The sequence below is a fragment of the Ursus maritimus genome, unplaced genomic scaffold (assembly GCF_017311325.1).
Source record: "Ursus maritimus isolate PB19 unplaced genomic scaffold, ASM1731132v1 scaffold_4, whole genome shotgun sequence".
Classification (NCBI taxonomy): Eukaryota; Metazoa; Chordata; class Mammalia; order Carnivora; family Ursidae; genus Ursus; species Ursus maritimus.
Genome location: NW_024426552.1, coordinates 51,763,306 through 51,788,561, shown reverse-complemented (window position 1 = coordinate 51,788,561; position 25,256 = coordinate 51,763,306).

Genomic DNA, 25,256 nt, shown 5'->3' with positions numbered 1-25,256 from the left:
ATTTGGGGCAGAATGCACATTGAAGTTTTCTGCTTACTGAATTATTGTCAAACCAGGAGCTAACATCCCCACTTTAGAAGCTTGCAAAAGTACTCAACTAATAGGGAAGCAGCAGTTGGCAGGATCTGTGGTTGCAAACATTTTAGAAAGCCTCTGTACTCTAAACTCTTTTTTTTTTTTAATTAAAAGATTTTATTTATTTATTTGACAGAGATAGAGACAGCCAGCGAGAGAGGGAACACAAGCAGGGGGAGTGGGAGAGGAAGAAGCAGGCTCATAGCAGAAGAGCCTGATGTGGGGCTCGATCCCATAACACCAGGATCACGCCCTGAGCCAAAGGCAGATGCTTAACCGCTGTGCCACCCAGGCGCCCCTCTAAACTCTTAATTCATTAATCAGAGCCGAACAGTAGGAAGAATTGAGAAACTTCACCATGTCCTTGGAAGGTACTGGGATGGGTCTTTCTTGATCTTTCTCTCTGAGGCAGAGAAATTATTGGCAGTTTTCTAGCTTTAATTGTTCTTGGTAAGTTGTCGAAGTGTCTCTTTGGTCTTCAGGATAGGGGATAAATTTACCACATTTTAAAATTCATTTTTATCTTTGGCTATCAGAAAAAGTCTGCTTCCTAGGCATTAGGCGGATTTCTAAGTTGAAGATAACTTTCAAAAGTGTTCCATCACAATTGTTGCAGTTTCTCTTGTGTGGACTAGTTGTGTTTCATGTTGTTGGTACTTACAACCCCCTGTGGTCTGTAGTTTGCTTATATGTCCTTATTTGTGGTGGACTAATTTGAGGAGGGTTGGGGGTGCTGGGATGAGGGCAAAGAGATAAGAATTTCCTCTGTTCAGTTGAGGAGGATATAGTTATGCTTACTGTGTTCTTCACCAACATTCAAAGGGTTCTAAGTCTTCTTGCAAAATATATGTGAATACAAAAAGTGATTAGTTACGATCATGTGAAATTTAAGATTCATTTTAGCTCCTGACTCTCCTTTATCCCCTCATTTCTCCTTTTCAATTTTCTGTATATTCAAGGGGTATTTCTTAAAAAAAAAAAAAAAAAGATTTATTTTATTTATTTGACAGAGAGCGAGAGAGAGAGAGCACAAGCAGAGGGAGGAACAGTGGGAGAGGGAGGAGCAGGCTCCCCACTGAGTGGGGAGCTGGACACGGGTCCCCATCCCTGGACCCCAGGGCTTATGACCTGGGCTGAAGGCAGATGCTTAACTGACGGAGCCACCCAGGCAGCCATATATGTCACATTTTAACTTCATGTTTAAGAACCTGGTGTCTGGGGACGCCTGGGTGGCTCAGTCGGTAAGTGTCTGCCTTCGGCTAAGGGCGTGATCCCAGAGTCCTGGGATCGAGCCCCACATCAGGCTCCTCCGGTGGGAGCCTGCTTCTTCCTCTCCCACTCCCCCGCCTGTGTTCTCTCTCTTGCTGACTGTCTCTCTCTCTCTGTCAAATAAATAAATAAAATCTTAAAAAAAAAAACAAAAAAACAAAACAGAACCTGGTGTCTGGAGCCAGACTATCTGCGTGTGAATCTAGGCTCTGCCTCTTATTATCTGTATGACTTTGGCAAGGTGCTCAGCCTCTCTGTGCCTCAGTTTCCTCATCTGTAAAGTGGAGTAACAGTATCATAGGGTTATCGTGAGAATTAAATGAGTTATTATATGTAAAGCAGTTAGACAGGACTTGGTATGCAGTGTTTCAGAAGTACATGCCAAATAAATGTTTATAGGCAATGTAAAACCTTATATCAGTCTCATAAAATATTTATTTCTCCATAGAAATTCACCATCAGGTGCATTTTTATATGGGTATATACTGACTTAGACTGCACTCAGCTCCCTGGCTGGTATTTCAGGATTCTACCACTATCCTTATGCCAAAATCTTGTACGAAGATCATATTACAACTGACTCCTCAATATAATTTATTTAACAAACATTGATATAGCACTTTCTATGTGCACCACACTGTTTTAAACACTATACAAATATTAACTCATTTAATCCTCATTATAACATGAGAATACTTGTTGAATTTCAATTAAGTGATATGAGAGAATCCTTTATCCCAGTGTCTGACATGATGATCCATGATAAATATTTGTTGAAGGAATGAATACCTGTGAGTGACTCAATCAATCAGTCTATCTTGTTTGCTATCAAAAAGCAAACAATACACCAGGATGTTATACTAAGTGGCCTAATGTATTCTCAGAAAGTGGAAACAGTTGACAGTCTTCTTCCATAGCTGTATTCAGTTTGTCCTGAGGGGCTCAAGTAGCCTAAACGTTCCTGTCCCTTTCTCAGTATTAAATCACTTCCTACTTTAAGATTAAGTTTAGATGTTTAGATATCATAGAATAGGTAAGATCTTTGGTGACTTGTAGACTTTTATACTCACCTATATTGAAAGTTGAATACTCCATTAGAAATATCCGTTTTTATCATAATTTTGGATTTTGAGCAGGAAGGATTAGGATTCTGTTTAGAACATTAAGATATGCCAATTTTCCCTCACTCTTTGAATTGCATCCTTTATTTCTGTTCTAATTTGGGAAGCCATATTTGCATCATATTTCATTTGTCACTGTCCTGAAAAGATTAGCAAACAAGCACTTAATATTTTGTAATGCTTTATCATAATTGAAAACATCTACATATTAAGCGTCAGGAATAAATTACCTTAAAAACATGTCAGATCTATTCAGCATCCATTTGGGAACACTTGAGTGGTAAATGCCAGTTTTTATGAAATGACAATAAATGTTTTTATTCAACATGCTATTGCCCCAATCAATTGTAGACTCTTTTTATAGTCACCAAATTAGTTGCATTTAACTTTAAATTGTATTTGTTGAAGCACCGTTAATGTGATAGAAAAGAATCAGTATAATAACAACCTAAGACTTCAATGGTCTTTGTGTCTACTCTCTCTCTCTCTTTCTCTGTCTCTAGCTACCAATCAAAATATTTATCTTTTCCTAACTACGACAAGTATCTGGCGAAGTGGGATTTACATTTTTTATGGAACTATTGAATTGTGGCAACTGAAGGGCATTTGGAAAAGTACGGGCAAATTTACGTGAGTTCAGTTCCCTTTGATTGTTCTGAAGAGGTAGAATAGAGAGATCAAAATGCAACCTCTTATCTCTGAGATGAGATATTATTGATACTGCTGGACTAGAGATGGGTGATTGTGAACAAGTCCTGGGTTTGAGGAAGTCAACAAGTCTTTTAATAGAAGTCGTAATATTGGTAAAGATAACATTGGAGAGTGGCCTGCCCCTGTGCCTCACCCAGTGGTCCGAGGGAGAAGGTGAGTTGGAGTTTATGAATTGATAATCCATAAAATCTGTCCCAATCCCATCACGTAGCTGTCAGGCTTGAAGCCAAGTGGTTGTTCCCATGACCCTAAAAATTCTAGTCCAGTTTGGATACCCTTTTTTGTGTGCAGCCCTGGATGGGGAGGGCCAGTCTTCTGACTGCATCAGTTTTATTCATGCAGGTAAGGGCAGAGTCATGAAATGAGGATATCATAAGAAAGTCTAGATTTCAGCTGTGCACTGAGGCCTGACATTTTGACAGTATGGACAGTGAGCAGGCCGTGAGACAGGAGCAACAGGTTTCCCATAGGGGTTGTGACATCATCCAGCTTCAAGGGATACATCTGAACTCTGTGTCCAGAGATAAGAGGTACAAACTGTTGGTCTTAAATCCCTGTAAATGTTTTAGAGGTTTCCTGGACATTTCAGGATGATGTTATGGGGCTAGCTGCCTGGAAGAAAAATACCGGACTTGTTTATTTGGTTATAAACCCTATCCATTTAAGTATTTGCAATGCTGTGATCAAATGTATATTTGACCATCTAGATGACCAAAATAAATTTCTCATATATATTTGGTCTTCATCCACAGTTCCTGACTCACAACTCCCAAAACCCTTGGAATTTCCTCAGTGTTGAGAGTGATAGAGGTGTTTCTTTAATGGTCATGAGGACTCCACCAAAGGAAAAGGACTTGTTGCCAGGAGAATCAACAATGTGATTAGAGGATTGAAACTTCTGGTTCTAGCCCCAGACCTCTGGGAAGGGGAGAGGGCCTGGAAGTTGAATCAATTGCCAGTGGCCAATGATTTAATTGTTGTAATAAAGCATCCATGAAAATCCGAAAGGATAGGGTTTGGAGAACTCTATGTGGAGATTCAGGGAGAATGGCACGTCTGGAGAAGGCTTTGCAGCTCCCTGCCTTTTTCTCATTTCTCCCCCTATGCATCTCTGATACCTGGCTGTTCCTGAGTTACATCCTTTTACAATAAACCAGTGATCTGCTAAGTAAAATGTTTCTTTGAGTTCTGTGAGCCATTCTAGCAAATTAGTTGAACCCAGGGTTGGGATTGTGGGAACCTCTGATTTATAGTAACAAGCTGGGCTTGTGACTGTCATCTGAAGTAGGGGCAGAGCGGGGCAGTCTTGATGAGACTGAGCCCTTCACCTGCGAAATTTGATGCTATTTCTAGGTGACGAGCATCAGAATTGGGTTGAATTATGGATACCCTGTTGGTGTCTGAGAACTGTCTGTGGGTGTGGGGGAAAACTCCCCCTGACATGTTGGAACTGGGGCCAGGAACCCCGAAGAATATTTAATAAAAAATTAGATAGCTCAAAAATATTTGTGGAAAAACTATTGAATAGAAGTAGAAGCTTGAGCATTGTGCTTCAAAACACCATTGTGGGTTTCATTCACATGCTGATATATGAAGGTGGGCCCTCAAGTCTCAGTTTACCCGTATATCCACCCTCAACATCCTGTGAGCCCTGTGCTGCTCTTTCTGCCTCCTCTCTTGATGATGCCTGCCTTTTTTTTTTTTTTTTTTTAATATCTGCCTTTCTAATCGTGGGATTTAGCATGCTGGCCTCGGCCCCTCACACGTCCATCACATCAGAATTGCTCCCCTCATGTCCCTGCACTTGCCTTGTTCATCGTCACCCTGAAGTAATTCTCATGCCTCACCTATTCCTTTTATCTTTTCACTTTTAAGGTTGAATGAACCTTTTTTGGCCACTTTTTCTAAACTTCTCCCCATTTTCTAAACTTCTGCAACTTCTGTGTCTTGATAGATCGAAAGCTTTTTTAAGAGTAAGGACCACATCTTTTTTATCTGTTATTTACTGCACTGTGCTTGGGTGATGGGCGACCACAAACCAGGTTCTCAACAATGCTCACTCATTTGCTTAAGCTGCTTTGTAGTCCCGAACAAACTCAACCTCTGACCTTCCAAATTACGGATGACTTCGGATAGTTTTTTTTTTTTAATGGAACAAAGAGCCCCTTTTGTTTTGTTTTATATTTGTCTTTTACAGTTCTTCCTGACTGTAATCATGACAGAAACCTTGAAATAGTTGAAAGTTTTCTCTCTGGTGGACAAAGGTGCTCTGCGATTAGATGTTCCAAACATAACGTCAGTCATCAACGCTATTATCCAAATAGGTTTTCTAGTAAATTATTGGAGAATTGTTTATTTAAAGTCTTCTGAAAAACTTTAAATTGATCTAATGAGACAGATACACCTTACCAGGCTACAATGCTTGAGTTTATGATTATCATACCAGTGAAATAATTTACTTTCACAATATATATTGAGCTCCCTGGGGCCTTAATGTCAGGCATGTTGTTAGGCTGACATAGTAGGTTCTTAACAAATATTTAATGGAAAATTGACGTAGTCTAATATATAATTTTTGAGGGTGCTGTTCCATTTTGGCACATTGCCAAATGTAATCAACTAGAAAATTCTGTGAAGTGCTCATTTATGACCAAATTTAAAACCTCTTTGAGGTTACTAGAGGTGCTTTTGTCTTCACACAGCTAGGAGGAAAATAAGCTGTTTTATGTAGAGATTATATTTAGTAGTTTTCTTAGATTCACAATAGTCCATTATTATAATTGTATTTTAGCACAGACTGATAAGATATCAGCATTATTATCTTTTCTCTTTCCAGTTTCAATTTTTCCTTCTTCTTAACAGAATTCTTTCTCAAAACTGTTCAGAGGCATTTAAATTAAATTAATATTCTTTAGGTTACTTGTGATATAAATTAATATTCTCTCTGGATAAGTGGTTGATGATTATTTTCATAGTTGTGTTATGGACTTTGGTATTAATATTATTCTAAGAATACATAATTTAAACTCTGACAAGATTTTAAAACATTTTCTTCTAGGTAATGCTTACAAATTAGTCCTTTCCTTTCCTTGTTAGTCTAGGGCTGTGACTGAATACCAGATGGGAAGAGAACCATAGATTTCTGTTAGAGCTGGATCTAGATCCACTGGAGGACCTGTGGGTAAGTAGAAGCATGGTTATGGATGGGTTCTGAAGGCTGCTTGCTAACACAGGCTTGTGGCTGCGGACTTTAGAGGATTAGCTTTTAATCTGCTGTCAACTAGCTTGCTATCACAAATGCCATAAGAAAATAAACACATAGTCTCATGAGGATGGCTACATTGACCCCATCCTTTCTCTGAATGACTTGACAAAAGATCTGATTCTCTATGATGCAAGAGAAAAATATCAGTTGCAGTGTTTTGCCGCATAAAGTATGTTCTAGTTTAAATTAGTGGCATATAAAGTTATCGTCTTGTTTGAACAAAAGTCTTACTAAATTGAGCATATTTTTACTCCACAAAATGAAATTAAAAATTTACTCTGTTATTTTTCTTTTCAGTTGGAAGTTTATTGACTTAATAGAAAACAAGTTATACAACTTTCCAAAGACTATATTACATGTTTTTGCATTTTGGTTTTCTTTGGCTTTGTGTGGTTTTTAGAAAATCTTGTAAGTTGATTGTATTAAAGTAGAAATTGAAAGAAAATAACCTGACATATAGCAATAAGTTTGCAGATAAAGATTTAAGTAAATGTTCACTGCAGTATTACTTATATTAATAATTGGGAACTACCAAAGTCTCCAACAATAAATACATTGTTAGAAAAACTGTGACCATTCCATTAATGGACTGTTAAGTAGAATTTAAAAATATTTTTGAAGAAGTTTTAAAAACACAGGACATTTTTCCTTATGTAAGAAAACACATAACAACAACAACAACAATAACAAGCCAGAAGACCAGCTGCATATACAATCGAATTTTGGTTTGTAAAGACAAACAAATGAATGGGATAAGGCAAACTGCTGAGCACTTTGAGGGTCTTATCAATATTTAATCTTCACAGGAGCCCAGTGAGATTATTTTGGGCAACTCAGAAAATTCCACAGTCAAGGACTGATTCCCTGGGTGACTAGTTTCAGGGGATCATTTTAGAAGTTGAAAGTCATAGGTCAGCAATTTGGAGACATGCCAATTGCGTATTGGAAGAAATTAAGTATATAAATATAGTGAATGTGATTGATTTTAAGAATGTGTTTTTTCGGAGGAGATGCCATAACTGCTATTGTTGGGACTGGTTCTTAAAGTATAAACTGCCAAGTTCGGGTAGACGTTAAAGTTACCTACCAGTGATTAGTTCCCTCTGTAGCTTTTAAGTTGTCTGTTCCTTAACACCTTCAGGCTCCCATAAGAAAAACCGTTTTGCCTCAGTGTTATGGAGTAGTCTTTCTGAATGAGTTTGAATTCCAGTCATGGTGATTTTTCCCTGAGGAACTCGAGAGCCATTTTCCCCAATGCAGAACTAAAAGACTCAGCATGATTAGAGCCCAAAGTTTCTAGAAGTTGCCTGTGCTATTCTTCTGCTCTTGTTGCTCTTCTCCAGTCAGCTACCCTGACATCTCAAGGGTTAAAGATTGGTATTACTTGTTGAGCTAACAGCCTTCACTTATGATTTCAGGGATTGGGTAAATGGCAGCAGTAAAATGTTGTGCTAGGATATCCATTTTCTCCTAAGAATCATTATATTATGTTATGTTGCCAGTGTATGCAAATGCAGGCCAACTGGTTTTAACACAGAGGAGAATCAGGCTTTGATTCTTCACTTGAGAATGATACCTAAACATTGGTTAGTAACTTCATTTTGTGTGTGAGTAAAATTAAGACATAGAGAAGACCATAATTTGCCTGAAGTCGCCAAACTACTCGTGACAGTCAGGATTTCAGCCCCGCTCTGTCTGGCTTCAAAGATCTTGGTTATTTTAGTACTGGGATCATAGATAGTTTTCCTTTTTAAAAAATATTTTCTCTATTTTCTAAATCTTACATGATGATACTGCTTCCGTAATAAGTAATAAGGTTTTTTTATGTTTTTATAAGTAATAAATGCTATGAAAGTAGAGATAAAACATTTTTATGTATCTGAAGAAGGGAGAAGGAGAGATTTCTCCTATTAATGGAAACACGACCATGTTCCTCTTTTCCATCCTGGACTATTTGCTGTGATTGCGCCTGCCATATTGTGCTGAAATGACCTGAAGACAGATGGAAACAATGTGCTCCATAAGGCTGAAAATATCTGCCTTGACTTACAGTTTCGTTAAAGCTTGTGTGATCAGACTGTGCAAAAATTAGCCTATATTATTAACTAAACTCATCAAGTGCTAATTATTAAGAAAGCATAGAACAATAAAAACAAAGCAGGAGATGTTCTTTAATATTCACTACTTGATTTCTTCAGGTTCCAACAGGATTCCATTTAGCTGTAGAAACTTAAATACAAATCTGCAAGTATATATTCCTTTGTCCTCTTTGGGCTAGCTGTGCTTGCCCCCTGGGAAAGAAACAAAAGTTTCAGAATACATTTTTATTCGTGAAGGTGCTCTCTTTAGATTTCTGAAGAGAAGAACTTCTGGGTGGATGAGAAAATATGTTACTTCTGTTCTGACATGTCTGCCATCAAGACCAGCTGCCACAGTGCACTTTAATGACCCTTCCACAGTCACAACTGCCACTGCCACTGACAAAAAGGATTTGGGACAAAGAGCTGTGTTCACCTCTACATCACTTTCCAGCTTTACCACAAGCTCTGCATTGTATGCTACTGTATTTGGCTTAAGCACATATTTGTATCTATGAAAATAGAATGGTCCTTTACTACTTAAGGACTTTATCCTGGGCAGGGGAGGGGAGAACCAGGATCAAACTGTTTTGGCAGGCAAGCTCTTTGATAAGGAAAACTACGTGGCCTAAGAGCTAAAAGTCACCAAAGCAGGAACAACTGAAATTCTTCTCTATCTGTTGAAACATCTCCAGTTGAGCCATGTTTGTAAATGAAATAGTTCAAAGGCATTTGCAAGGCATGTTCCTTAAAGAAAAAAAAATTCATTTGCTTCTGACAGTTTTATAAAACTTCAAGTACTTTATAAAAGCCCTCAATGTTGAATGATTGAAAGTTGTTAATGGAAGACTAGGCAGTGAGAAACAGTTGGGAGTTGGAGAAATGGAATGGTATTCAGAAACACAACTAATTGAGGCTGTCTCTGGGGCAGGGCTAAAATCACTGAAAATTGAAATGAACTTCTGAAGAGTAGCCTGCTTTTGTTTGGGTCCTACAGTAGGGATGTGCAGCTTTAAAGAGTGTCTAAGAGTGTGGTTCAAGGAGCTTGAGGGTACACTGCTGCTGTGAATCCTGGCATAAAAGACAATAACAGACTTCCAAACTGAGAAGAATTCTTCTGAAACTGTTAGTTCTTAGTGAAACACTCAACTTGGAGAATCTTTCGCCAACGCCCATTAATTTTAGAGCAATAATTAGAAGATAATTAGCCTAGCAGCTCTCTCAGTGATTTTATATTAGGAGTGATGAATATCAATATTTATCTCCATGGTTTCAGTTCTTCTGTGTGTGTTTGCTTTGTACCAAATCGAGGCAACTCAGGCTATTTGGGATGACTGATGTGGACCGCTAGGGGGAGGCACCCCGGCCCCTACACACACCCTGGGCCCAAGACTATTGGTGACCCCGAGGCCTCAGCATCCCAAAAGTGAATGAAATAGCAAAAGAGAAATCCTCTAGTGATTCTTTCAGGGATTAGTTCATGCGGACAAATAGAATATTTCACAGAGATCTTAACCGATCAAGGAGAGGAACTTCTTTCTGTATGAATGCAACCTGAAAATTCTACCATAGCAAGAGTGTGATAAAAATCCTTCCACTGATACGGCTTACGGTGGATAAGGGATGTAATACAGCAAAAAGAAAAAAAAGAAAAAAACAAAAAACCCAGAGGCTCACAGAGGAGATTATGCAGAGCTGAGAGAAATTTTCTCAGGTAATAAACACTTGCAGTCAGTATTTTGCAGAGTGTTTGGGGAGGAAGCGATGTCACAGAAATGCAGTCAGAGAAGCCCATGTTGAAATGATGAATTTTGCCATCTGTGATAAAGAGACCAAAAATTACTTTTGAATTGTATTGACAACATTGATAGAAAAGAAGTGACTGTTCCAATAGGTATTTGTGGTGGAAGGTATAATCAGTGTCAAATGCAGACAGGGTCTGCAGATGAAAAGAATTTGATGACTAACAGGGACCAGAAGCCAAACCAGAGTAGTGCTGTGTCATTTCCTCTGGTTTCCTGGATTCCCCAGGAAAAGCAGCTGGATGCTTCGCCCAGGACCTGGGTGCTTGTTCTATCGGCTGAGTGACTGCGAAGTTCAGTGTGTTTGAGGAAGAGAGAATGTTAAGCTTTAGTATCAGTAACAAAGCATTTGTTATTCAAAAGCTCCTGTTAAATTAATTTAACAAAGAGCCCATTAGACTGATTTGGCTCTAATGCCTGCTGGCCTAGGTCAGCAAACCAAAATTTAAATCTGCAAATGCCTCAAAGTTGCAAAATTGAAATGCTAAGGAGAACCAACCACAAACCGCTAACTAGGCTTTAAGCTACAGCCAATCAAATGATTTCCTTTCTTTGCTTCAGCACTTTCTCTATCTCTATATAATTCTGTCCCTGAACCACTTCCGGTTTGGCACTGCCCTATTAGAAGTGATAAATGCTTAAATTAACTCTTAAAATCTCCGATGTGTCTGTATTTTTTAATACCTCTCTCGAGTTCTAATGAGGGTACACCCTTTAGGGGGGAACCTTTATTTTGTTGAGGTGGATGATGGGTAAGGATACAAAGTGGGGAAGTTAAGGATGAACCAAAATGTCCAATTTAAAAAAAGCAGATTGAGATCTTGGGGGAGATAGTTCTGTGAGCAGAAAGGGGGCTGCAGATGCAGAGAAGAGTTCCAGGCACTTGAAGTAGGAGAGGAAGCTGAGAGTGATATAAAAGCAGGTTAAAGAAGAGCATTTCTGATGTGGGCATTTTGGTAAAAATGACTTTTATTTATATTTGGAGTTATGTTTGTGTCTTGAGATGGGACATATCAAGCCTGACCCCAGGGCACATTTGGGAGGAGAGAAAGGAAGTCCAGGGAGGGCCGGTCTCATTTGGATTACAAGTGAATAAATTGAATTTTAAACTGTACACAATTATTCTTCTATAATTTTTAGTCATTCTCCATTTCTGTTTATCTTTATAAAATATTTATTTAATCTTCCCCAAATGTTATTGGGCATAATTAATTGAATTGAGGAAATTTCTGCTGACAATTGCAGTCAGGGAGTCTGTGCCTAGAGGGTAGAGTGGGTGAATAGACATTTTTATAGAATGGTTCCAGAAAAACTTTACTTTTGTTGGTGTTTGCTTAACATAATATGCCTACAAGTTATCATTATTTGTAGATTAGTAAGATAGTTTATAAGCTTCTTATCAATTTTGTCAATACGTAATTATTTTTCCAACTAATGAGGGATTATTAGCACATAAATAACATACCAAGAGTGTGTCTTGTCCACTTTAGTAAGTCAAATGCTTATTCAATTGGTGATAAAAGCAAGATCTAAATTTAAGAACACTTTATGTCCTTCCTCAGTTGAAGGTATGACGCAAAGTAAATTAAGGTTCTGTATAATTTATTGGATTTTTAAAAGCTTTGCGCACTTTCCCTAAAAATGCCTTGAGGCATTAACAATAAAATTAATTTAAGCATCTGCATCTACTTACAGCAATAATGATATAGTCAAAAGAAAATTAGGAGCATGCAAATCAAGCAGGATGCCCAGTTAACCCTTGCAATATTGAACAGTGCATTGCAAATACGTAGTTATTTTAATAAGAAAGGGGGGAAACCTTTCTTGTGTCCTCTTTTTTACATTTTCTGCCCTTCTCTTGATAAAGCAGCCAAGACAACTAACCAGTGTTTGTTAGTGGTGGTCTAGAAGCTAAGTTTCAGGAGCTCCTCTTGGAATGTGGATGCCCAGGTCTTTCCTTTTCTGTGGTTCCCTGCCAGCGTCCCTCTGCCCTCAGCCTGTGCAGGGGGGTGACCCTGCGGGAGACTGCAGCTCACACACGCACCATAATCCTCAGCCATGTGCCTGCTGCCAGGATGCTACGTGCATCCATCATTTTATAACGCGGTCTTTTCAGTCGGTGGCCAGAGGGTCCTTCACATTTACGCTTTATTTACTAAAAAAATGTTTAAAACGTGAGAAAGGAAAGTAGAAACATACAGCTCAACTCATGAGGGGAATAAAAGAAGCTTTGAAATTTTTCTGTAACTGATTTTATCAGTCACCGTGACCCCCTTTTGCTAGTGAGGTGAAAACTTCAAACTTGATCATTAGTGATAATTAAGTCTCTCTGGCTACAGTAGCCTCTTTTAGATAAACATTCCATCTGTTCAAAGCTCAGCCTCACTGTCAGGGCTGTTTCTTTCCTTTCAGGTGGTACCACTTCCGTCTCTTCCTTCCCAAAAGTCAGGTCGGTGCAGAGGAGGAGACTAAGTGTTCTGGTGGCGGTGGGTGGGAGGTAGGAGACTGGGGGCCGGAGGAGGCGCTGGTCCAGCCAGGCCTCAGGGCGAGGGTGTCTCCTTCTGCTTGAGTGTGGGTAGAGACGTCTGTCTCGCTGCCACTGTCGCTAACGGGTCTGCTACTGTTTTCTAAGCACAGTAGTGCAGTGGTCTCTAAATGGTTGAGCTGTTCCTGAGCATTTCTCCATTCCCCACCTGTACATTTTTCTTTCTTTCTTTCTTTCTTTCTTTCTTTCTTTCTTTCTTTCTTTCTTTCTTTCTTTCTTTCTTTCCTTCCTTCCTTCCTTCCTTCCTTCCTTCCTTCCTTCCTTCCTTCCTTCTTTCTTTCTTTCTTTCTTTCTTTCTTTCTTTCTTTCTTTCTTTCTTTCTTTCTTTCTTTCTTTCTTTCTAGATTTTATTTATTCATTTGAGACAGAGAGAGAGCATGAGAAGGGGGAGAGTCAGAGGGAGAGGGAGAAGCAGACTCCCTACCGAGCTGGGAGCCGGAAGCAGGGCTCCATCCCAGGACCTGCAGATCATGACCTGAGCCGAAGGCAGACGCTTAACCGACTGAGCCACCCAGGTGCCCCCACCTGTACATTTCTGATGCTCTGATTACCTATGGCTAGGACTCCCACTTACCCCCAGCTTGATAGTTGGCCCTTTGGCTCCCTTCCTCAGGATCACTTTTCTCACTGGATTACCCCAGCAGGTGAGCTCTCCAGCCAGCAGCATCAGCTGTTCCCTCTGGGACAAAGGAAGCTTCTGGATTACTTACATGTCATGCTGAGGCCACAGAAGATGTGGGGACTGTGTCAGCCCTTCTCTCTGTCTAAACCTGCTGTTTTATTCCTCCACAGTCACCCCACATTGTCAAGGCTGGTTGGAGGGGTGGCCTTGCAGGGTTCCATGTGGCACCTGGCTTCCCTTTTAGCTAATCTAGATTATTTCTCTTCCCCTTCGATCTGATGCCAGAATCAGATATATAGGTCTTTGTAACCTCTGATTCCCACTACTCTTTTCCTCTTATCTATCCTGTGAGGAAGGAGCCATTCATATATGGGAATTATAAAGGGGAAAAAAATAAAGTAGTCAGTTCCCTGTCATCTTGAGTCAAATTCATGTCCGATCCCAGTTCTTCCATTCTTGCTGCGTGCTGTGGCATCAGACTCTGTGACATTCGTGAGTGCAGATATACAGCCCCTGGTATGTCTGTTAGCAGGTAATTGGTAGGGAGAGAAGGAACACAGAGCATGGCAGGAGGGTCTGTCACAGAAATCTTTGACAATAACTTCACAGTGGCAGCAATCAGGAATGCAGCCCTGTTGCCATCTAGAAGTATGGATTTGCTTTCACTCACTGTATTCATCTCAGTTGAGAAATGAAACCAGTTCAGTAACTTTTGTTTGCTTCTTGCCTTTAACCCTTCGTGAGAATGGAATAGGAACCAAAAGATAATTGCATTTTTGCTGTATTCTTACACAGCAACAGCGTTAGTTTGCTAGGACCGCCATAGAGACCGCCAACAGAATACCATAGACTTGGTTGGCTTCAACAACAGATTTTCTCACGGTTCTGGAGGCTGGAAAGTCCAAGATCAAGGTATCCACAGGTTTGGTTTCCTCTGAGGCCTCTCTCCTTGGCTTGCAGATGGCTGCCTTCTCCCTGTGTCTTCATGGGGTTTTTCCTCTGTGTGCAGCATCCCTGATGTTTCGTTCTCTTCTTATAAGGACATTAGCCATGTGGGATGAGGAGGGTACTACCTTAATGGCCTCATTTTAAATTAATTGCCTCTTTAAAGACCTGTTCTGAGGGAATCAGAGTTGGGACTTCAACAAATGAATTTTGGGCTGAACACAATGCAGCCTGTTGGAGCAACTGTATTCTAGGGAATTCAAAGTGCTTTTAAATCATAACCATTACCGAAGCAAATGTTAATACCATCACTACTTTTCAGACCATAAAACACGGGAATAGGGAATGGTTTGTTAGAGATTCCAAAGCTCAGGAGAGAGAGTGAGAACTTTATTCAGTGCTCTTAGAATGAATGGGATATTCCTCCTGCATTTTTAATTTTATTCTTTTAATTACACAGATAATACCTTAAAATGTGCTTGGTGAGAAAATTTCAAACTATACAGAAAAACAAAAAGTGTTGTTGTCTTATTTATTTTATATTTAGTTTTCTCCCCCCCGAAGTTAAATATTGTTAATGTTTTAATATCTACTCTTCCGCATAAATAACATTTATACACAAATACGATGTGCAGAGTTCTAGATTGTAATTTTTTTTTTCCCAGAGTGGTGTAATACTGTATGTATTGCTGTTTGACTTGTTTATTTCACTTAATATGATGACTTGGAGTTCTCTCTAGTTAGTATAAGGCAAGATTTCTTAACCGTGGCGCTGTGGGTATTTGGGACTATATGATTCTTCGTTTGGAGGCGAGGTGTCCTATGTATTGTAGAAGGTTTAGCAGCATCCCTGGCCTCTGCTCACTAGATGGTAGGAGCACTTCCCCTTCTGCCAGTGGTGACAACCAAAAATGTCCCCCGACATTCATTGCCAAATGTCCCTGGTGGGCAAAATTGCTTTCAGTTGAAAACCATGGGTATAAATAGATTTCCTTAGTTTTTTAAAAAAATATCCAGAGTATGGGTTCCACCACAGTTTATCTATGCTCCTATCGATGGACATTTAGGATATCTCCATTTTATTACCATTAGGAGCAAAACTGCGTCTTTATGTGTGACTTCTAATATGCCCATCCTTACATGTGACTCTTTCCTCCTACTAACATCACTTTAGATAAAAAATACCTGGAAATTTAATTGCTGGGTCAAGGAAGAGGCGCATTTTATATTTTGATAGATGCTATCAAATTATCCTTCAAAAATTTGTGCATTTGTTTCTCCACAGCTTTGCCACAACTGATTAGTATCAAACCTTCTAAATTTTGCTAGTTAATAGAACTAAAATATTGTATCTTGTTATATTTCCCTACTTAGTAGAAGTTGAGCATCTCTGCGCTTCATTTCTGTCTCTGTGATCTGTTCATATTTCTTGCCCCTTACCGTTTTTATGAGTGGTTCGATTTGTAGTTCTTCATATGTATTCTGATTCCTAATCCTTCTACTGCTGCATACATTGCGAATATTTTCTCTTAATCTGTTGTTTTCTAACTTTGTTAACAGAGCCTTTTATGATTACAAGTTTAAAATTTTTAATTTTAAAATGCTTAAATTTTAAAATACTTAACATTTTTAATTTTAAAATAACCATTTAAGCACTTGAATTTTATTTAAGGAAGCCTTCCAAACCTCTATTATATAATACTTTGTATTTTTATTCCTCTTTATATATATTTTATTATACTTTTTACCTTTTAGATCTTTAGTGATCTATAATACATTTTTTGTAAAAGTTTTTCTACAGTGGTATTTTCTCTATTATTGACCCAAGCATTTGTATAAACAAATTTGAAGCTATATGACCAATCTGTACATGGGTCATCTAATATAAACCTGATAATAGAACACAAATAAAATCTGCATTTCTTTTTTGGGGGGAGCCACAGGCAGAGGCAGAGGGAGACACAGGCTCCCTGCTGAGCAAAGAGCCAGACCCTAACCCTAACCCAGAACCCTGGGATCATGACCTGAGCGGAAGGCAGACCCTTAACCACTGAACCACCCAGGTGCCCCCAAATTTGCATTTCTATCCATGTTAGAATTTATTTAAAAATCTCCTGTCTGTCTTTTACATAGAAATTTGGGCAGGTGGATTTCTGACTGTTATCCCTGTTGCCTTCACCATTCCTGTTCACTGCCCCGTGCAGCTAATGGAATAGAGCCATCTCTCGGCAGGGAGCAGAAGAGCAGGACTCTGATGATTTGAAGCTAGGGGCTTCTTTTCAGAGAGCAGAGTCACCATCCTAATGAGGCCTCTGAATTCCTCCTTCATTTTGCTCTGGGCCAACCCCTCTTTGAAGTATACACTGTGTAAGACATAGGTCTTTTTTTCATTCCTGGATTAGTTAGTCTGGCTGGTTTCAAAAGATGCAGGGCCATCACATATTGGAGAGCAAATTCTTCTTGGATTGCGAAACCTGAGTGACTAGCTGAGGGGCTGGGAGGGCCCAAGAGGCAGGGATTTGGAAGGGGCACCTGAAAAAGGAGCAGCCCATAGCCCAAAGTTTAAGCAGAGATGGAATAAATCAGTGCTTTCCTTCCATCTCATTACCAATTCTGCCCTCACACTGGATGAGTTCAGACCTTTTCATATTCACTGCAGATTAATTAAACTCTGTACTCAGGAAGGACAACAATGAAAGAAGTAAAGAGAGTCTGGAAGAATGGAACAACGGTGAGCCTGTACATGAAAAAGAACAAAATACAAATAGGAGTGGGCGGTGACATCTGTTTCTTCCTCTCTGACCCCATCTCCTCCCTCCCCCACCCAGCCTTCTCACTTGGCCCTGGCCACCTGGCTGCCCTGCTGCTCTGCCTACATTGTGATGTGTGCCACTCTGACCTGAGCTCTCTTCCCCACGATTCATGGCCCACTTGCTCACTTTCTGCGGCCTGGGGACACAGGGAACCTGTTACTGAGACCCCTGTGCCCTGTCTAGGCCGTAACATACCTGCCTGCTTACCTGGCTCAGATTTCTTTCTCCGCAGCTTGACGTACCTTCTGCTGTTACACTGAAGCATTGCGCACTCTCACTTAGGTACGTGGATTGCCGTCAGCTCCCCTCACTGGAGTGTAAACGGGAAGAGGGGGTTTTCTGCTTCTTTGGTTCATGCTGTATTTTCAGGTCTTGGCGCCGTAGCTGGCACTCAGAACATTTTTGTGCTGATAAATGTCTCCGTTGAGATTACTCAGCTAAGATGTGGGGAAAATAAGGTGTGATGTATCCTCTGATTCCTGATTGTCTTCTTGGGAACCCCAAGGTATTATATTTAAAATGGATATGACATTCTGGGGTGAGGTAAATACACGTTTAGTGTATATTTTGTTTGTACGGTGTCCAGTACATCCAACTTGTGGGAGTTTAAAGGGCATGTTAAATTTGCTGCAGTAAATGCTATTGTCAGTAACCGGAGTTTTGTGAGATTGGAAAGCAGAAACTAGGGGAGGCAGCTTTATTGTGATAGATTTCCACTGGCCTGTGGCTAGTGTGCTGCTCTCAACGAGGCCATTCATGCAAATCTTTCTATTTCAGGCTCATTTCAGTAAGGTGCACTTTTAGTCAGAGATTTCTCTTTTTGTGAATAATGGAATCAATAAAAGATTAGCAGGATGTTCCTTGAAAACTAACAAGTCAGCCAACGGAGTGCATATTTAGGTAAAGATAATACTTTTTCATTTGTAGTACCCATTTCCCGATAATTATGAACATGATCTCTTCATCTTGTGATATTGCTATGTGAAAAATAAAATCAACTGTATACAATTTTAATGAATGCTGTATATTTACAGAGGACCAAATAAAACCTGTGAATGCTGCTTTCCTGTTTTGTATATTTTGATAGGATGTTTGAATCTTTTTATCATATAAAAAAAGAAAAATGAAGTAAATAGAGTGTGTTGCATTGAAATTGAATCCGTTTCCAAATCCTGTCTCAAATTCAGTGTTCTTAGTGAGCTTATCCTGAGCCCCTCAACCAGTTTGAAGCTTTCCTACCTTAGAACAAGGAAGGACTTTGGATTTTCCTAAAAACACTTGCTGGCTTTGTATTCTAATAAACTATATACATGTCCCATTTGCTCGATGAGATTGTGATTTTAAAATTTATAGTTGATTCAAAATAAATGTTGAAAATGTCAGCTTTGTAATAATCTAAAAGGGGATTTTTAAATTATATTTAGTACCCAACAAATATTTATTTAGAATGGGAAGATGATTTAGCATTTATCAAACTGTGTGACTAAATGCTGGGAAATGAGAGACTGCCTTTTGCTCTCAAAGGGCTCTGGTAAAAAAAAAAAAAAAGCATTAAAGTGAATATCTGGAGTACATGCGGAAAATAACAAAATGAGAAATAATGGGCAGAATTAAATTCTTAATTCCAGTATTTAGGCGTTGTGCTGTTTCGATGAGTTCTCACTGCAAAACTATGACCCAAAAGGAGGGCAAACATACACAGAAAGACAAATTAATGGAAATTTTCCTTTGAGTGAACAAAGCAATTACTAAAATTACCAAGCTGAATATTTAAGCTTTATGAAAAATCTAGTGTTTACAGCTTATATATGCACTGGCAAGATGACTGCTAGGACTATCCCATCCTATAATACCTAGCCTTATTCAGTTATATTAGGAGTAAAGTAAGAATTCACTCGGATTATCTAACAAATAATCTTGTCTCTAATATTGAGTTGTTTGCATTTGTTTTTTTGAAATCTTTTGCCTGTTTTTGAACATTTCATTGTTGGCCCTAATACCCGTTGTGACAGAATCATCAGCTGTAAGTGTTCTTCTGCAAGGATGATACTCAGGAATGGGTTAACTAATGCTTTCTTGAAAACTTTAATCCAAGTGGGATTTGTAATGCTCTGGTTCTTTGGTTCAGTCTAAATGTCATCTATTTTATAGCTTCACTGACCTAATGAGATACTACGAGAGACTCATTTAGAACTTATCAGTTCAGTGGGAAACCTTAGTGGATCCCAAAGACACCTTGTATTTTTTGACGATTGTGAAATGAAGTGGGAATGGTTTCTAGCGAATGTAAAATGAAAGCCAGGACTATAGATGATATTTGCAGAAAACAGTGCCCATAAGACCGTCAGAAAAATAAACTTTCCTTTGGTTAAAAACAGAAAAACTAAAAAAAATATGTTTCTAGCAAAGTCTAACTTATATGATTTTACATAGTGGTCATTTTCAAGGCAGTGTTTCCTCCCTCCTCCCCCATAGGCAGCAACTAGGTATTTGGACAGCAGAGCTTTAGTATTTATTTCTGAAAAGAAATTCATGAAAAAATGTCTTAGAAATTGGAATGATTTCCTCTCTTTTCTATCTAAACTTTCATATACTTGCTCTTCCCTCTGCCAGGCACACAGTATTGGATACCAGCCTATTACCAAGGATAATGTCAGGATTGTACACTTCTTTCTGCATGTCATGCTTTTATAGGGCATTGACTCTAGAAATAATCACCGACAATTACTACTGTTAGTTACATACTATGACAGAGACCCTTAGACTATTATCCTTCCATGGCATTTTCATTACAAATCCCATTAAAATGTGATTTACTGTCTCAAGTACTTCATACATTATCCAGAATCGCTGTTCAAGGCTGATATTATAAACCACTCTATACCTTTCTTTTTTGATATATCAAACAAAACTAAGGCTCTACTGTCCAAAATCTGTATATGTGTCATAGTAAAAGAATGCCTATTGCGTCTTTAAGGGAAACAACTTTTATGTGAGACTGCCTTCAATGGGGAATTATGCTGTTCGTTTATTGTATTATTGTTGGCATTAAGCAGCACAGTTGTGTTCTCTCATGGCTCCCCTCCAACCCCCAAGCCCAGGGCCTAAGCACATCTGTAAAATGTAAGTTGTCTCAGGACACGAGCTACATCTTTTGAAGCTGTTCTTTGAGTTTACAGTATTTAATATCCATGTATACAAAGTACTAAGTGATAATGAATATAATGAAGATGACTCTAGGTTTTAATTCTAATTTATTGTGAGAATCATAACAGTACCACTGCTTTTAATCTCAAAGATCTCACTGCCTTTTAGGTAATTTCATAAACCATCTTGGAATTTCTCCCTTTACCCTAGATTAGTTCCTGCCTATGTATGCAATGGGCCACAAGGCTCAGTTTCTTTAGACAGGACAGAATGCCACAGGGACTTACTTAGAAAAGAACTTTTCTTTCTTTCTTTCTTTCTTTCTTTCTTTCTTTCTTTCTTTCTTCCTCCCTTCCTTCCTTCCTTCCTTCCTTTCTTTCTTTCTTTCTTTCTTTCTTTCTTTCTTTCTTTCTTTCTTTCTTTCTTTTTTAAAGATTTATTTATTTAGTTTACAGAGAGAGAGAGGGCAAGTGAGCATGAGCTGGGGGAGGGGCAGAGGGAGAGGGAGATAAGCAGACTCTTCGCTGAGCAGGGAGCTCAACCCCAGGACCCTGAAATCATGACCTGAGCTGAAATCAAGAGTCAGGCACTTAACCGACCGAGCCACACAGGTACCCCAGAAAAGAACTTTTCAAAGTGATGAATTACCTCCAGCCTCTGACAGGAGACCTGGCGCTCAGGACTGTGTAACTAAGTGGGCCTGTGGAGTCTCTAGGTTACTGTCCACCTTAGCTCCTCCTTATCATTGGTAGGTGATGAAGAGTCCAGCTCCTAGGTAAAAACCTGTGGTGTGATTTTTTTTTTTTTTTTTTTTTTTTTTTTTTTTTAAGACCTGACCACAGGAAATAACAAAGCCTTGAAGGAAAAGCTGCCCTTCCCACACCAAGCTTGGTGCACAGCCATTGTGTTGTAGTCTCTGAAGGGAGTTGCAGTCAAGGACTCCAGACCCTGGCTAGCTGCCATGCTCTCATGCATTTCTGGGTTCCTAGCCCAGGTGCCTCCATTCAGGGGCCTCTTTCCTGGGGGGCTTTGGCTGAACTCTTCTCCCAGTGCCTCTGCTAACACCTCTTTATCCAGCAGAGGGAGGAAAGCCTTGAAGACAATATTCCCCATTCTGACCCAGTACTTGGTACTTTTCCATTTCTAGCCCTTCCCACTCCTCCTCCTTCTGGCCTCTGTGTTCTTAAAATTTCAGGAACTTTTATTTGGGACCACTTTGGCAGTGAGATGATTCCCCACATTTGGGCTGATCCACTTGACCATGACTCAGTGGTGATCCATGGGGAAAAATGGAATAGCGAGGGAGCTAGCATTTACTCCTATTAGACTTCCTGCTTATACTATCACAGTAAATGATTCAAGGCTTGACCATTTCATTTTGGCTTGTCATCTTAATTGACAGTACCATTTAATCCAACATCTGGCAGCTCAGCTCAACTGAGCTTAGCTCTTGATAGTTGACATTACTTTTGTGTAGAATCATCTCACCTCACCCAGTTTCACATCTGAATTCTAAACATTAGAATTCAAACCAGAAATCTAACCATTGAACCATACCTTAGAGTAGTAAACAGAGAAGGGGGATCTACTTTTGACTATTACTAGGATAACTGATTTTGTACTGAAGGCAATCCTAATTATTGGTGGTAAGATTCATCCCTGAACTGTGTTCCTTCATCTGTCTGCCATGGCCACTTTACCTTGGATATAGATAGAATTTTAGCCCACAATATCTCTAATTAAATAATAATGATGTTTATTGAATGAATGCTTGGTGCCACACACTATGCTGGGAAGATAGTAATAAAAAGATCTCACAAGTTCTGTATAAAATAATGGAGGAAAATATGGGTGGGTAATGCTTAATTAGGTGAACACAGTAGTATGCTTGCAGATCCATTCTTTATAATAACAGGGTGTTGGTTAGTGGTTGGAAGACTCTGGGTGGCTGGCAAAATTTAGGTAGCATTATTATTCTGGCCATGTAGGATACATGTACCCATCTTATGGTACTAATTTCATTGAAATGTCAGATGGGAAACAAATAAGATTAGTCCTATAAATAGAAGTAATACGGTAGGTATCAGGAAAGGTTTTGTGGTGTGGAGAACTGTTGGTATATTAATGTATGGTCAGCCAGGCTAATCCCATAAATAGACTCTAACCCTGAACCTTCCACCTTCATCCCTGTACATATAACCAGAGGCTGGTAGCCAAGGCAGTGAGGTGCTGATCTACTGTCCTGGTGAGGATTGGCTTATGAACTGGGCCAGGAGGAGGGAAGAAATTTGAGTGGGTACTGAGAGCTCATTTATGATTGGGTAATCTGTTAAGTGAAAAGGTGTGGATCTTAATATATTTAAGTACAAGAACTTCTGCTTCCTGTTTTGAGGTAGAAAGTTGCAAAAGCCTATTGTTTCCACTGTGAGAACAACCCAATAAATTCTAATAGCAAAGCGCTAATTAATCATAAGTGAGTTAAAGTCTAGAAAGGGATCAGTCCTTCCTAGCTGAGAAGGACTCATGGCTGCTGTTATCCCGTGGGGAAAGGCAAAGGAGGCATCCACCCACCTTAAACTGGGTAAAATGAAACCAGGTGAACTTTTTTTTAAAGATTTTATTTATTTATTTGGCAGAGATAGAGACAGCCAGCGAGAGAGGGAACACAAGCAGGGGGAGTGGGAGAGGAAGAAGCAGGCTCATAGCGGAGGAGCCTGATGTGGGGCTCGATCCCATAACGCCGGGATCACGCCCTGAGCCAAAGGCAGACGCTTAACCGCTGTGCCACCCAGGCACCCCAAGGTGAACTTTTAATAAACATTTAACAAAGCATTCTGTTTCGTTTGTTAGATTAAACCCTAAGAAGCCCTGGTCAGAGAGCAAAGCCACAACCGCCTTCCAATTCTGGCCTATTAAGAGTACAGAGACAGCATCCTGAATGTTGGGGGCATCGTAGAGAAGCTAAGAAAATTATCTTGAGGCACACAATATCTTCTTAGGGTTTAGGGCAAATCAAATGCATGTCACCTGTAGTGCACTAGAGGCTGGAGGCAGAGCAAGAGAGCTGAGAGAAATGCCTCTAGTACGCCAGGAATTTACTGATCGGAGACAGCGGCCCACTGAAAGCTAGGGGCAGGACAATAAGCTGGAGAAAGATCTTCAGAGCTTGGGACAGAGGAAAGGGACTCCCCAGAGGTCTTAAAAACTGATGGGTAGATTATAAAGCATAGAGAGACCTTTGAAGCATAACTTGTGTTCAAATCACAATTCCTGATCTTGCCATTAAAATACTGGAAACCATTTTTAGAATTTAAGTAAAGCTGAAACAAATCCAAACAGCTCAAACAAAACAAATCAGCTCAACTACAGATTAGGTTGCTCAACATGGAACTAGCACAGTGTAACTTTGGTTGCGTTCTGTTGGTCAAAGCCAGTTAACGAGGCCAGTGTGGATTCAAAGGTAAGATAAATAATCTCCATCTCTTGATGTGAGCAGTAGCATGCATGTATGGAGAGGAGAAGAATTGATGGGCCCATATCTGTAGAGTAATTATGATATTAAGCAGTGCATTTGTAAAAAAATCCATGGTTTTAAGAATGAGCCATAGTTTTAAGAATAAGCCAGAAGAAATTAGAAAATATTTCTAACTTAATGAAAATGCAATCTATTAAAATTTGTGGAATGCAGCTAACACTGTACTTGGAGGAAAATTTGTAATGTTAAGTGCTTATACAGTTAAAGACTTAAATGTGAGACCTGAAACCATAAAAATCCTAGAAGAGAACACAGGCGGTAATTTCTCTGACTTTGACAATAGCAACATTTTTCTAGATATATCTCCTAAGGCAAGGGAAACAAAAGTAAAAATAAACTATTAGGACTACATCAAAATAAAAAGCTTCTGCATCGCAAAGGAAACAACCAAAAAAACACAAAAAGCCTACTGAATGAGAGGAGATATTTGCAAATGACATACCTGATAAGGGGTTAGGATCCAAAATATATAAAGAATTTACACAACTCAACATGCACACACACAAAATAACAATAATCCAATTAAAAATGCGCAGAAGGCATAACAGACATTTCCAAAGAAGACATGCAGATGGCCAACAGACACATGAAAAAGTGTTCAACACTAATCATCAGGGAAATGCAAATCAAAACAATGAGCTATCACCTCACACCTGTCAGAATGGCTAAAATCAAAAACACAAGAAACCAGTGTTGGTGAAGTTGTGGAGAAATAGGAACCCTCGTGTGTTGTTGGTGGGAATGCAAACTGGTATAGCCATTATGGAAAACAGTATGGAGATTTCTCAAACAATTAAAAATTGAATTACCATGCAATCCAGTAATTCCACTACTGGATATTTACCCGAAGAATACAAAAACACTAATCCAAAAAGATATATGCACCCCTGTGTTTATTGCAGCAGTATTTACAATAGCCAAGATATGGAAGCAACCCAAGAGTCAATAGATGAATGGATAAAGAAGTGGTTTATAGAGACAATGGAAATGATAGACAGCAAATGATAAAGTAAATGGAATAAAATATTAATAGTATGTGCATTGGATATTCATGTGTTTTGATACTATTCTTAATTTTGCAGGTTTTCTGTAAACTTGAAATTATTTCCAAATAAAAAGTTGAATTAAGACAAAAATTTGTGGAATGCAGCTAACACAGTACTTAGAGGAAGATTTGTAATGTTAAGTGCTTATATATTTGACCCTTGAACAGTGTGGAAATTAGGAGTGCCAACCCCATGCACAGTCAAAAATCCATGTGTAACTTTTGACTCCCCCAAAAGATAACTTAGACCAATAGCCTACTGTTGACTGGAAGCTTTACTGAT